This window comes from Phacochoerus africanus, chromosome 1 (assembly GCF_016906955.1).
Source record: "Phacochoerus africanus isolate WHEZ1 chromosome 1, ROS_Pafr_v1, whole genome shotgun sequence".
Taxonomy (NCBI): Eukaryota; Metazoa; Chordata; class Mammalia; order Artiodactyla; family Suidae; genus Phacochoerus; species Phacochoerus africanus.
In genome coordinates this window covers 86,444,541-86,458,241 of record NC_062544.1, presented here as the reverse complement: position 1 = coordinate 86,458,241, position 13,701 = coordinate 86,444,541, and positions in this window count along the sequence as shown.

The window sequence follows — 13,701 nt, the reverse complement described above, 5'->3', positions numbered from 1 at the left end:
AAGATAGAATAATGGAAATCACTCAATCTGGTCAACAGACAGAAAACCGAATCAAGAAACTGGAAAGCAATATAAGAGACCTATGGGATAATATAAAGCGGGCCAATCTACGCATAATAGGAATTCCAGAAGGAGTAGAAAAAGATACGGGGATGGAAAATATATTGGAAGAAATTATCGCTGGAAACTTCCCAAATCTAAAGGATACTGGGTTCAAGATACAAGAAGCACAGAGGGCCCCAAACAAACTGAACCCAAACAGACCCACAGCAAGACACAGCATAATAAAAATGGCAAAAGTTAGTGATAAAGAGAGGATCCAAAAGGCAGCAAGAGAAAAACAGAATGTTACCTACAAGGGAACCCCCATAAGAATATCAGCTGACTTCTCTACAGAAACACTATAGGCCAGGAGGGAATGGCAAGAGATATTTAAAGTGCTAAAAGGAAAAAATATGCAACCTAGAATACTCTATCCAGCAAGACTATCATTTAAAATAGAAGGGGAAATAAAATTTTTTTCCAACAAACAAAAACTTAAAGAATACAGCAACACAAAACCCAGGTTAAAGGAAATATTGAAAGGGCTTCTCTAAACCAAAAAGAAAGGAAGGAAAGGGAAGAAAAAAGAAAAGAAAAAAAAATAAAAAAGAAGAGGAAGAACTAGGACTGAGGAAAGCGCAATCAGAGAGCAGTCACTCAAATAAGCCAGCATACAGTTTTAATCATGAACATGCTTCAAACAAAATAAAATTAAAAAGAAAAAAAATAAAAAAGAGTCATCAAAACCATAAAATGTGGGCAAGGGATGTTAGGAAGTAAATAAACCTTTTTGTTTGTATGTTTCTCTTCTTAATTTTAATATAGTAATGAAGTGTTTGAACTTACAGGACCATCAGGCTAAAACACACAATTATGGGAAGGGGTTAGCATACTTAAAAAACAGGGCAACCACAAGCCAAAACCAAATATTGCATTTGCAAAAAATGAAAAAAAAAATACACTCAAGCAGATAATAACAGGAGATCATCCAACCAAAAAAAAAAAAAAAAGGAAGAAAGGAAGAATGGAGAACCATAGAATCAACTGGAACACGAGGTTCAAATGGCAATAAATAATCATCTATCAATTATCACCTTAAATGTCAATGGACTGAATGCCCCAATCAAAAGACACAGAGTGGCTGAGTGGATAAAAAGGCAAAAACCTTCAATATGCTGCCTACAAGAAACTCACCTTAGGACAAAAGATACACATAGATTGAAAGTGAAAGGGTGGGGAAAAATATTTCATGCCAATAGACATGACAGAAAAGCAGGAGTCGCAATGCTCATATCAGACAAAATAGACTTTAAAACAAAAGACATAAAGAAAGACAAAGAAGGACACTACTTAATGATTAAGGGATCCATCCAAGGAGAGGATGTTACTATCGTCAACATATATGCCCCAAATACAGGAGCACCCACATACATACAACAAATATTAACAGACATAAAGGGAGATATTGATGAGAATACAATCGTAGTAGGAGACCTTAATGCCCCCCTCACATCAATGGACAGATCCTCTAGACAGAAAACCAATAAAGCAACAGAGAGCCTAAGGGAAACAATAGAAAAGTTAGACTTAATTGATATCTTCAGGACACTACATCCAAAAAAATGAGAATACACATTCTTCTCAAATGCTCATGGAACATTCTCAAGAATCGACCACATATTGGGACACAAAGCTAACCTCAATAAATTGAGGAGCATGGAAATTATCTCAAGTATCTTCTCTGACCACAATGCCATGAAATTAGAAACCAACCATGGGAAAAGGAAAGAGAAAAAACCTACTGCATGGAGACTAAACAACATGCTACTAAAAAACCAATGGGTCAATGAGGAAATCAAGAAGGAAATTAAAAACTACCTTGAAACAAATGATAATGAAGACACAACCGCCCAAAATCTATGGGATGCTGCGAAAGCAGTGCTCAGAGGGAAATTTATAGCAATAGAGGCCTTTCTCAAAAAAGAAGAAAGATCCCAAATGGACAACTTAACCCTCCACCTAAACGAATTAGAAAAAGAAGAACAAAAAAGTCCTAAAGTCAGCAGAAGGAAGGAAATTATAAAGATCAAAGAAGAAGTCAATAAAATAGAGACTCAAAAAACAATAGAGAAAATTAATAAAACCAAGAGCTGGTTCTTTGAAAAGGTGAACAAAATTGACAAACCCCTGGCCAGACTCACTAAAAAGAGGAGAGAAAGAACCCAAATAACCAAAATTATAAATGAAAAAGGAGAAATCACAACGGATACAGCAGAAATACAAAAAACCATAAGAGAATACTATGAACAACTATACGGCAACAAGTTTGACAATCTGGAAGAAATGGACAATTTTCTAGACTCTTACAGCCTGCCAAAACTGAATCAAGAAGAAACAGACCAAGTGAACAGACCGATCACTAGAAATGAAATTGAAGAGGTCATAAAAACACTCCCTACAAATAAAAGTCCAGGACCAGATGGCTTCACAGGTGAATTCTATCAAACATATACAGAGGAATTGGTGCCCATCCTCCTTAAACTCTTTCAAAAGGTTGAAGAAGAAGCAACACTCCAAAAGACATTCTATGATGCCACCATCAGCCTCATTCCAAAACCAGACAGAGATACCACCAAAAAAGAAAACTATCGCCCAATATCATTGATGAATATAGATGCAAAAATTCTCAACAAAATCTTAGCCAACCGAATCCAACAACATACCAAAAAAATTATACACCATGACTAGGTGGGGTTCATCCCAGGTTCACAAGGATGGTTCAACATGCGCAAATCAATCAGCATCATACACCACATTAACAAAAAAAAGTCAAAAATCATATGACCATCTCAATAGACGCAGAAAAAGCATTTGACAAAGTCCAACATCCATTCATGATCAAGACCCTCGCCAAAGTGGGTATAGAGGGAACATTCCTGAATATAATCAAAGCCATTTATGATAAACCCACAGCAAATATAATCCTCAATGGGGAAAAACTGAAAGCCTTCTCCCTCAAATCTGGAACGAGACAGGGATGCCCACTCTCACCACTGCTCTTCAACATCGTTTTGGAAGTCCTAGCCACAGCAATTAGACAAACCAAAGAAATAAAAGGCATCCAAAAAGGAAGAGAGGAGACAAAACTGTCACTGTATGCAGATGACATGATACTATACATAGAAAACCCTAAGGACTCAACCCCAAAACTCCTTGAACTGATTCATAAATTCAGCAAAGTAGCAGGATATAAGATTAACATTCAGAAGTCAGTGGCATTTCTGTATACCAGCAATGAAATATTAGAAAAGGAATACAAAAATATAATACCTTTTAAAATTGCACCTCACAAAATCAAATACCTCAGAATACACCTGACCAAGGAGGTAAAGGACCTATATGCCGAGAACTATAAAACTTTCATCAAAGAAATCAAAGAAGATGTAAAGAAATGGAAAGATATTCCATGTTCCTGGATTGGGAAAATCAATATTGTCAAAATGGCCATACTACCCAAAGCAATCTACAGATTCAATGCAATCCCTATCAAATTACCCAGGACATTTTTCACAGAACTAGAACAAACAATCCAAACATTTATATGGAACCACAAAAGACACAGAATTGCCAAAGCAATCCTGAGAAACAAAAACCAAGCAGGAGGCATCACTCTCCCAGACTTCAAGAAATATTACAAAGCCACAGTCATCAAAACAGTGTGGTATTGGTATCAAAACAGACAGACAGCCCAATGGAACAGAATAGAGAACCCAGAAATAAACCCTGACACCTATGGTCAATTAATCTTTGACAAGGGAGGCAAGAACATCAAATGGGAAAAAGAGAGTCTATTCAGCAAGCATTGCTGGGAAACCTGGACAGCTGCATGCAAAGCAATGAAACTAGAACACACCCTCATACCATGCACAAAAATAAACTCCAAATGGCTGAATGACTTAAATATATGACAGGACACCATCAAACTCCTAGAAGAAAACATAGGCAAAACACTCTCTGACATCAACATCATGAATATTTTCTCAGGTCAGTCTCCCAAAGCAACAGAAATAAGAGCAAAAATAAACCCATGGGACCTCATCAAACTGAAAAGCTTTTGCACAGCAAAGGAAACCCAAAAGAAAACAAAAAGACAACTTACAGAATGGGAGAAAATCGTTTCAAAGGATGCAACGGACAAGGGCTTAATCTCTAGAATATAGAAACAACTTATACAACCCAGCAGCAAAAAAGCCAATCAATCAATGGAAAAATGGGCAAAAGACCTGAATAGACTGTTCTCCAAGGAAGATATACAGATGGCCAGCAAACACATGAAAAAATGCTCAACATCGCTGGTTCTAAGAGAAATGCAAATCAAAACTACCATGAGATATCACCTCACACCAGTCAGAATGGCCATCATTAATAAATCCACAAAGAACAAGTGCTGGAGGGGCTGTGGAGAAAAGGGAACCCTCCTGCACTGTTGGTGGGACTGTAAACCGGTACAGCCACTATGGAGAACAGTTTGGAGATACCTTAGAAATCTATACATAGAACTTCCATATGACCCCGCAATCCCACTCTTGGGCATCTATCCGGACAAAACTCTACTTAAAAGAGACACGTGCACCCGCATGTTCATTGCAGCACTATTCGCAATAGCCAAGACATGGAAACAACCCAAATGTCCATCGACAGAGGATTGGATTTGGAAGAAGTGGTATATATACACAATGGAATACTACTCAGCCATAAAAAAGAATGACATAATGCCATTCGCAGCAACATGGATGGAACTAGAGAATCTCATCCTGAGTGAAATGAGCCAGAAAGACAAAGACAAATACCATATGTTATCACTTATAACTGGAATCTAATATCCAGCACAAATGAACATCTCCTCAGAAAAGAAAATCATGGATTTGGAGAAAAGACTTGTGGCTGCCTGATGGGAGGGGGAGGGAGTGGGAGGGATTGGGAGCTTGGGCTTATCAGACACAACTTAGAATAGATATACAAGGAGATCCTGCTGAATAGCATTGAAAACTTTGTCTAGATACTCATGTTGCAACAGAGGAAAGGGTGGGGGAAAAATGTAATTGTAATGTATACATGTAAGGATAACCTGACCGCCTTGCTGTACAGTGGGAAAATAAAATAAAAAAAAAATCTAAGGTGAAAAAAAAAATCTTCACAAAGCCAGAAGGGAGTTAATATTTCCCCCCTTTATTGACTTGAGGCTTACAGTGATGTTTGAGTTGGTGTTACTCCAGAAGTAAATCCTAAAACAAAGATCTGAGTGTCAGTTTTATTTGACAGGTGATTCCTGATGATGCCAATAGGAAATTTTTGAAGTAAATCAGAGAAGGGAAGAGCACAGACAAATGATGTATGACTAAGTCAACCACCAGTGTGAGCAAGTGAAGCTTCATCCCATGGGGTGAGGGTGGACTCTAGAAGCCCCTCTAAGTTGTCACACCTTAAGGGTAATAATCTATGTGGGAGAAGAATCTGAAAGAGAATGGATGTGTGTACAGAACCACTTTGTTGCACAGCAGAAATGATCACAACCTTGTAAATCAACTCTACTTCAAAAAAATTTTAAAGAAATAGTAAAGGAAATAAAAAAGGTAGTATTTATACCACCCACTAGAGTATTTATACCCCAAACTTCCATTCGTTATAAGTTGAAGCTCTTCCCCAAAGGGCATAGTCTCTGTGCTGTTGGCCTGTCATACTTTGGGGGCAAGCTTCAGGCTACTGGAGGAAGCCTTTAGACACAGGTTTTCAGGGCTCAGCGGTTGGAAGCTGGCCTAAGATGCACTAAGCACAGATGGCTACAGATGTGAGTGGAGTATGGATAATAGCTGCTATGAGCTCTTAAGTAACTTTGCAGAATCTGGGCTTTCTCATGAACCCACATGGTGATGCTGGAGGAAGAACTTATAATAACAGTGGGACCTCAACAAGGTGTATCTCTGTGTCACATGGAAGGCAAATATGCTTTATTTAATAGGGGTCAGTCTAGTCCCCTGGTTTTGAACACTAGTTCATAATGAGTATTCCAGTTTGTTTTCTTCAACAGCCCCCAAATTTGACCGAGAAGAATCATGATTTGTATTTCAACATGATTGTGGATGTAAAGACCATTTAAGAAGCACCAGCAGGGAGATTTGTATGAAGACTAAATCTAGGGTCAGAGGTTTGCCCCCAAGCATGGTGACAAAGAAGACATAAAGAGTCATTGAAAATTAAATTTGTTTCTTCCTTCTCTGGGTTGTGATGTTCAAGAAATTAAGACTACCCAATATGGTAAGAAAAGGGAGGCTTGGAATATTTTGTTAAAGGAGGAATTTGCAACATCCTCAAGGCAGCACCCTTACACCTGTCTGAGGGAGGGATCCTGCCATGTACCCATGTAAATAGATACAGAGCCGCTCTGGCTTGCAGGGAGCAGTCTGTGTGTGCCTGTGGTCTCTCTGCCTGCCTGTACCTGACACGTAGAAAAAAAGAGATGGAAAGTGGAAGTGACTGTAAGAGCCCTTGGGTGATGCCCACCCTTCCCGTGTGCTTTGGGAAACTCCACTCTCCTGAAAGGTAATGATCAGGCTTCCAAAGTAAACTCTATTGGGAATGTGCTACAGAAGGCTTTGCATAAATTAAGTAAAACACGACCATTCCTAGACCCTGAGAGATCACATTGTTTTCCTCTCCAATCTCCAGTTAGATTATTTATTTGAAATGGTATCAAACATGCCTGTCCCTAGGCAAGGAGTAAAGTAGCAATTTTGAGGCTGAACATAAGGGGAAGAGAACAAAAATATTAAAGTAATCAAAATAAAATGGGGCATGTTTTTGGGGAAAAAAAGGCTAAAACATGGCAAAGATAATCCCATTATTTGATGACCCATAAAGAGTCAACATTAAATAAATCAATGGTAAGGGCATGTTCAAGAGAAGCATAACTTGGGTGGAGAAAAATAGATATTATGGAAGAGGAAGAGACAGGATCAAAACCAATGGTTTTCAACCATTTTTAAGCAGCAGAATGCTTTTATTCAAATATAATTGTACATGGAGTTCAATTGATAAAGCCGATAAAAATGCAGCTGCTCCAATAGAGTAAGAGGAGGCCAAGGGCACTGTACCTCTGCCTCTCTTTTTTCTCCAGCAGCTGCTCCTGTAACCCTGCCAGGGAATACTTGCACTCTGAAAAATGGAATTTGAAAAGCAAACATTGGAATGTTGCAGCTTCTATCTATTTGGTACATTCAAGGATATTAAATACTATTAGCTCCCTGGTAGCCATACACTAATAAAGCTGCCAATCTTGCCCCTTCCTTGTGTACATGATTTTGTGGACTGCAAAGAGAGCGGAAAGATGAGCCAATAAAAGTCCAGGATTTGAACCAGCGTATCTCACACTTCCCAGTGTCCCTGTTGGGACTGGCAGGACACAACTGTATGTGGATGATGGGCAATAAGTAATAAAATTCTTGCCTGACCTCAAGAGCCGGTTTATTTGAACTTCTTATCGCTTCTCAGATCCTTGACCCCAGGACTGTTGGTAATTTGCATTGCTTCTACTAAGTCAGATATATTTAATATTTATCTTGAGGAGGTCAGAGACCTTAGGTGAACTCTGTATCTAGTTAGCTTTGAATGATTAATTCATACATCCTAAAGCTAAAGGGGGCTTTCTGTGAATTGTCTGCATCGTTCTTTGAAATGCAGCAGGATGGTTTAATGGCTTAAATGCACTGGTGATGAAGGGATGAGGAGGGCTCAGTGCTTCTGGTCCCATGAGGAACTGTAGGCACAGAATCAAAAAGGGCTCTTTAGCCCCTGCTTCAGCCATAACCAGCATGGAGAGGCACATGGCTCTGTAATTTAAATCATCATCAGTCTCCACGGGGGAGGAGAAGGTGGGTTTATATCACTTCTGAGTGAATGAACTGAGAGAGGAGAAAGCAGCCTATAATATACTCGGTGCTTAAAGAGAAACAGCTCTGGGGTCAAGGGTTGGCAGAAATACAGAAACTCCTAAGATTTTCCTGCATGCAACCTACTTTCTTGTATGTAAAATGGGAATAAGAACAAGTACAAAGGCAGGCTGGATTATTACTCAGAAATAGTCACACTTTTCCACCACTTTCATGGGAGGTATAAACTTTCCCATCCCATTGGTGAATTTAGCTATGCTACTTGACTGGCCCCTGCTGGGTACAGTGTCCTTCACCATGGCTTGGCTTTGAGCTTGGCCTTGTGATTTGCATAGGCTCATTACAGTAGGTAGGATGTGGTGACAGTTCAAAGTATGCTTATTTTAAGAAACATGCTCTGCATAGTGGCTAAGGAGGAGAGGCTCCTGGAACACACCTGGATCCTACTTGCATCCTGTGCAGCCAATACCCACAGCTGACACAAAGATAAATAAGCAAGAACAAATGTATTTTGAAGTCCCTGAGTTTTAGGGTGCTTTGTTACACGGCAATGGCTAACTAATACACTTGCTAGTTAGGTCTTAGCAAGGATTAAGTGAGGTAACATATACAAAACTCTTAATATAAGGCCCAATAATCAATAAGGACTCAGTAAAGAATTTCTGATATTATTAACAATTCTTACACTAGTATTTGGATCACTATTTCTTCCTTCAAATGTTGCTGATGAGTAAATGGGAATCACAGTTTTCTGGCTGGAGTTTTATCCTGGTGGGAAATTCATGACAGTAGATTCTCTTCATATTTCAAGGCAAGTGCTGCCCTACACATCCCCTATGGAATATTGAAAAGGTGACAAAATTAGACTCTTTTGGGGACTTTGTTTCCTTTGTAAAGAGCCTTTTTCTTTGCTGCCAACACAAATGGTGTGCTTTCCACAAGCCTTTATGGGTGTGGAATGCTAAGACTATGAAAGCTTGTGGTCTGAAGCTGGCTCCGCCACTGGTTTTCTGTTGCCTAAGAAATTTGACCTGCCTGTATTACACTTCCCTGATTTACATAATGGGGCTGATTATAATTGCCAACCTCACAGGATTGTTGTGTGAATTAACTAATGTTTGTAAAGTGCTTAGAGGTCCATAGATGAAAAGTGTGATATAAGCCTATTATTATGTCATCAAAAAATGAAATTCCAGTAAGATTACACTTTCATTTAAATTTCCATTAATTTTGTCATCATTCTAGATTAATTCTCACTGGTTTTCTAGAGCAAAAATAAATATATAAGTAGGAGAAAAGGATGATGTATTAAGTACGAAGCATTCAGATGGAAAGGAAATTAGCTAGAAAAAGCTAACACTTAAGAGTGATTTTTAAATTATTATCCTTTAATGAGCCCTGATCATGTAATCAATATTATGTAAAACCTAGATATGGTCTCTGAGTTTACAAACTAAATTATGAACCTGACTAATTAAATAGCTAACATTTCCTATTTCAAGTGTGTAGAGATGAATGCTATATAAAGACTTCTAACTTAACTCATTTTTAAATTGGACCTCTTGTTATAGGAAATAGCCTCAAAAGATTAAACAAGATTATAAATGTACAAGGGGTTTATTTATGAGGTTACCATGTGGTCTGCTCAATTCTATATCAAGTCTGGTGTGAAATGGTGTTGATACTCAGACCTAGTCAAGTGATCTGTTGGTGATTGGTACCATAAAGTTTGAGTATAAACCCCCTCATCAAAGCAGGAAATGTTAGATCTTGAACATCTGGTTTAATGTCCTCATTTTACAGCTAAGAAAACAGAATGTTTAAATAATTTATACAAAGTCACATAATTGAAGGTTGGAAGATATGGGTCTTCAAAGTGTCTATCCAAGGTCTCTATCCACAGGCTATTTACACCTATGAACAAGAGGATTAATTACTTATCCATGTTTTAATGTGAATTATTTCTTCCACACTTTTGGCATCAAGGATACACAAGGTGGATATTTCCAAGCCTCACTGTTCACTGAATAAGTTTCTGGTATTAATACTAGTAAAATGTCCACATTCAGTGGCCAAGTGCTGATTTAAGAAGACTAGACATTATTGGGTGTCCTAAATATACACAAATGAATCTTTTTTTTCCAGGATTGTTGACAAGGGATGGCAGATGGGGCACTGGAATTTGTTTTCTTCTTTGGAAATGTAGGGGGGTTAGATTCAATCCCATCCAGTCCCCCAACTCTAAATGTCTATGCATCTGAGATGCCAGGTTCATTAGAAGTGGTGAATGGTACTGGAGCCTGTGCATGTAACAAGGAGAGTTTGTTGGATGCCATTGAATTTTAATGGCAATAGAAAGAGATGGATGTTGTTACTTCATTTTCCATTAGACAGATGCTATATACAGATAATAAAGGAAAAGTCTATTTAGAGGCCTAATGCACACTTATTTCTTAGGTTGTATCATACTGCTGATGCCTGAAGATGCAAATTTTCCTTTTTAAATTGGGAGTGAGAGTAGTGGCACCAAGTCCAACTAAACTTCACTGGGTTATGGATGGGAGAGATTATGTTTCATAGGATGACTGCAGAGCTGCCAAAAGAAACTTGAAAGACAAATGCCTGCCTTAAATATTGAGACAGAGATGGATGGACTAAAGGAAGCACTCTAGGAAAATGGCAGCAAAGCCTTTAGTTGCTAGGGTTCTTATTCCTTCTATAAACTTGATTCATCTTTCTACTCTGTTGCCAGATTTATCCACGGATTCATTTTTTGTCTCAATTTCTAGAGCTTGTTGGTTGCTTAACTTTAAGCATTATCACTGGGGGAACTTCACTCATTTACCCATTCATGTCTTTAGTCCTTTCCAGGAACCTCCCATTTTTGGGGGGAGGCATTGGAAGAAATGATGTAGTGACAACTAGCATTGTTCATTTTTACATTGCATTTCCTATATGTCACATAGAGTTATATGATACATAAATCCTCACTATAACCCTAGTATGTTGTAATTAGTATTATCCCCATTTTACAAATGAAGGAAGTGAGGTAAAGAGATTGAGTCATTGTATTAATCATGCTTTTTTCTCTTCTTTTTTCCCTTTTTTTTGGCTGCCCTGAGACATATGGAGTCCCTGGGCCAGGGATCAAATCTGAGCCAGAGTAGCGACCTACAGCACAGCTGCAACGACACTGAATCCTTAACCCACTGTGCAGGGCTGGGGATCAAACCCACAATCCTGCCACTGCAGAGACACCATCAATCCTATTATACCACTGTGGGAACTCCTAATCATGTTTTTTTTATTTTCTATATCTTTTGATGTTTTGACAGCTTAAAAATCGTGCTGCCCCTCCTGGGGCTAGCTGATTCTCAGAGAGAGAAAAATGCTTTAGCCAGGAGCTGGGCTGGCTTGTGCAAACCAACAAATCTGTCCCTCTTCCTGACTCCTCCCTTTACCTAATTCTCCCACACCAAGCTCTTATCTCCTCTGCCCTAAATCATCTCAGGGCCAGGAACCAGGCAGCTTCAGGTTATCCCTGAAACTACTGGAATTTATTCAAATTAGCCAATCCTAAAGTGTTTATTCTGCTCTCATTGCCTTTCCCACAGAAACCCAGATAAAGCTTGAATGGAGGTTTTCCCCTTGCTCCTCTTTGGCCTCCTGAATGAAGTTGGTGTTTCCCCCTAAAGCCCCGAGGGGCACAGTCATGTCATTGTTTCTTTCCAGAGCATCAAACCCTCCCTGTCATCACTCAGTTGGCTTTATCAATTAAGACCCAGGGGCAATTCAATCACAAAGCTAATGGGAGGTGGTGGGCTTGGGACTCATTGGGCTGTTGGACCCAGTGTTTGTGATCTTAAGGTATGTACTACACTGGTATAAACAAGACACCCCATTTAAAGAGTTCACAGTCTTGTGGGGCAACGGAATTGGAAGCAAACAATGATAAGGTAATATGCACATACAATCATGAAGATATCATTGTTACGGCTAGCTCACTTGATAATATTGTCAATGTGAATAGAAAGTCTATCTTGGCTTAATTTGTGTTTGGCTAGAGTTTGTGTGCATTTGCTGCTTGGTTGAATTCAGTTCTCAGTTACTATAGATCCAGAAAGGGGCAGGGATAAAACACCTTGGAGTAGTGGAGTGAGGCTATTGGTGCCCAAACAAATAGCCATAGTGCAGTGACATAGGTGCAAAAACAGGAACTGCGGAGGGAGTCATGGGAGGGGTCATCAACCCTGCTCTTAAGAGGAAGTTGGGGTGTGTGAGCTGTGAAATTGCAGTGAAAGATTAGAAATTTGGGAAGCTTTGTGGATGATGACACAAGGCAAGGGGCTGGGGATACAGCGTGTGGAGTGTCATTCAGTCAGAAGTAACAGAATTGGTGAGGATTTTGAGACGTGTCATTATGCCAGTATGATAAACTTGTTTGTGTCTCTGAAGCTCTGGTTGTGTTGACCATCAAATACAAGACCAGATTACATTCAGAATTTCAAGCCATGGTCACAGACCTTATGGTATGGCAGTGAGGAGCAGCCTGGGATAGTAAAGAGAGTACCAGTTTTTGGAACTCAATAGATCTGAGTTCAAATCCTGGCTTTCTAACTCACTAGCCATGTGGTTTGGGGTAAGTTACTTAAAATCTCTGATGTTCAACAAGGGCAATTTCACCTCTCTTAGGTGTGCAAAATGCCTTCTATGCAGTTAAGGAGAAAAAAAAATGTTTTCTTCTATGTTTTGGATTTCTCTGGACCCCCAATCAAAAGATATGTGATGTGTTGAATCCCCAAGAAGGCTACATGAATTCTAAGAATATCACAAAGACTATGGTAGCAAGTCTTCACCTTGGCACTAGTTAACACCCACCATAGTAAAGAGTGACAAAATAAGCTGAGCCAGTTTTCTGTATTTCTCGTCTCCTTGACTAACCTCTTGGCATCACTCCTTTCTTGGATGAGCCTTAAGCATGAGGAAGTTTGTGAATTCTTGAACTGCAAAGGGCAAGGGTATATTGGCGAAGCATGACTCCTACAAAGCAAGGGTGATAAATGAAAAGAAGAATTACGGATCAAAGAGCCAGTGACTTGTTTTCATTTCCCAGTTTGTGTTTTCCATTTGCTCCTTGTCAGCAAAAGATCAGACCCCTGGGCTCCCCTCTTGTTGACATTATGAACTGGATTGATCGCTGGGTAGTCATTACCGCCAATATGACACATCCTTGTATCATTCATGCATTCATCATTTGATCTAATGTTATAGATCCATAACAGGTGATTCATTGTGGAGAAGTAGAGTGAATGCAATAGCATGTTTCTTGATGCCACTATACCCAGAGTTCAATAAGAAAAAATCTGAAGTCAGACTCTAAATTATATCCTGATTCCTTTACATGCTAGTCTGGTGACTTCAAGATAAATATCTTAGTATCTATGGACCTCCTCAGCCATAGTAGTACTGACCTCATAGACTTGTGGTGATTAAATGAGATAATGTTCTGCCCAATGCCTGGTATATAGTAATTACTCAAAGGAGGCTTAGTTATTACTTTTACTGAAAAGGAAAACTCAATAAAATTAAGCTGTTCTATGATGTGCAGCTCAGTAGCAATTAACCACATATGGCTATTTAAATTTAACCAATTAATATCAAATTTTTTAAAAAAATCAGTTTTTTAGTTACATCAATCATATTTTAAGTGGCT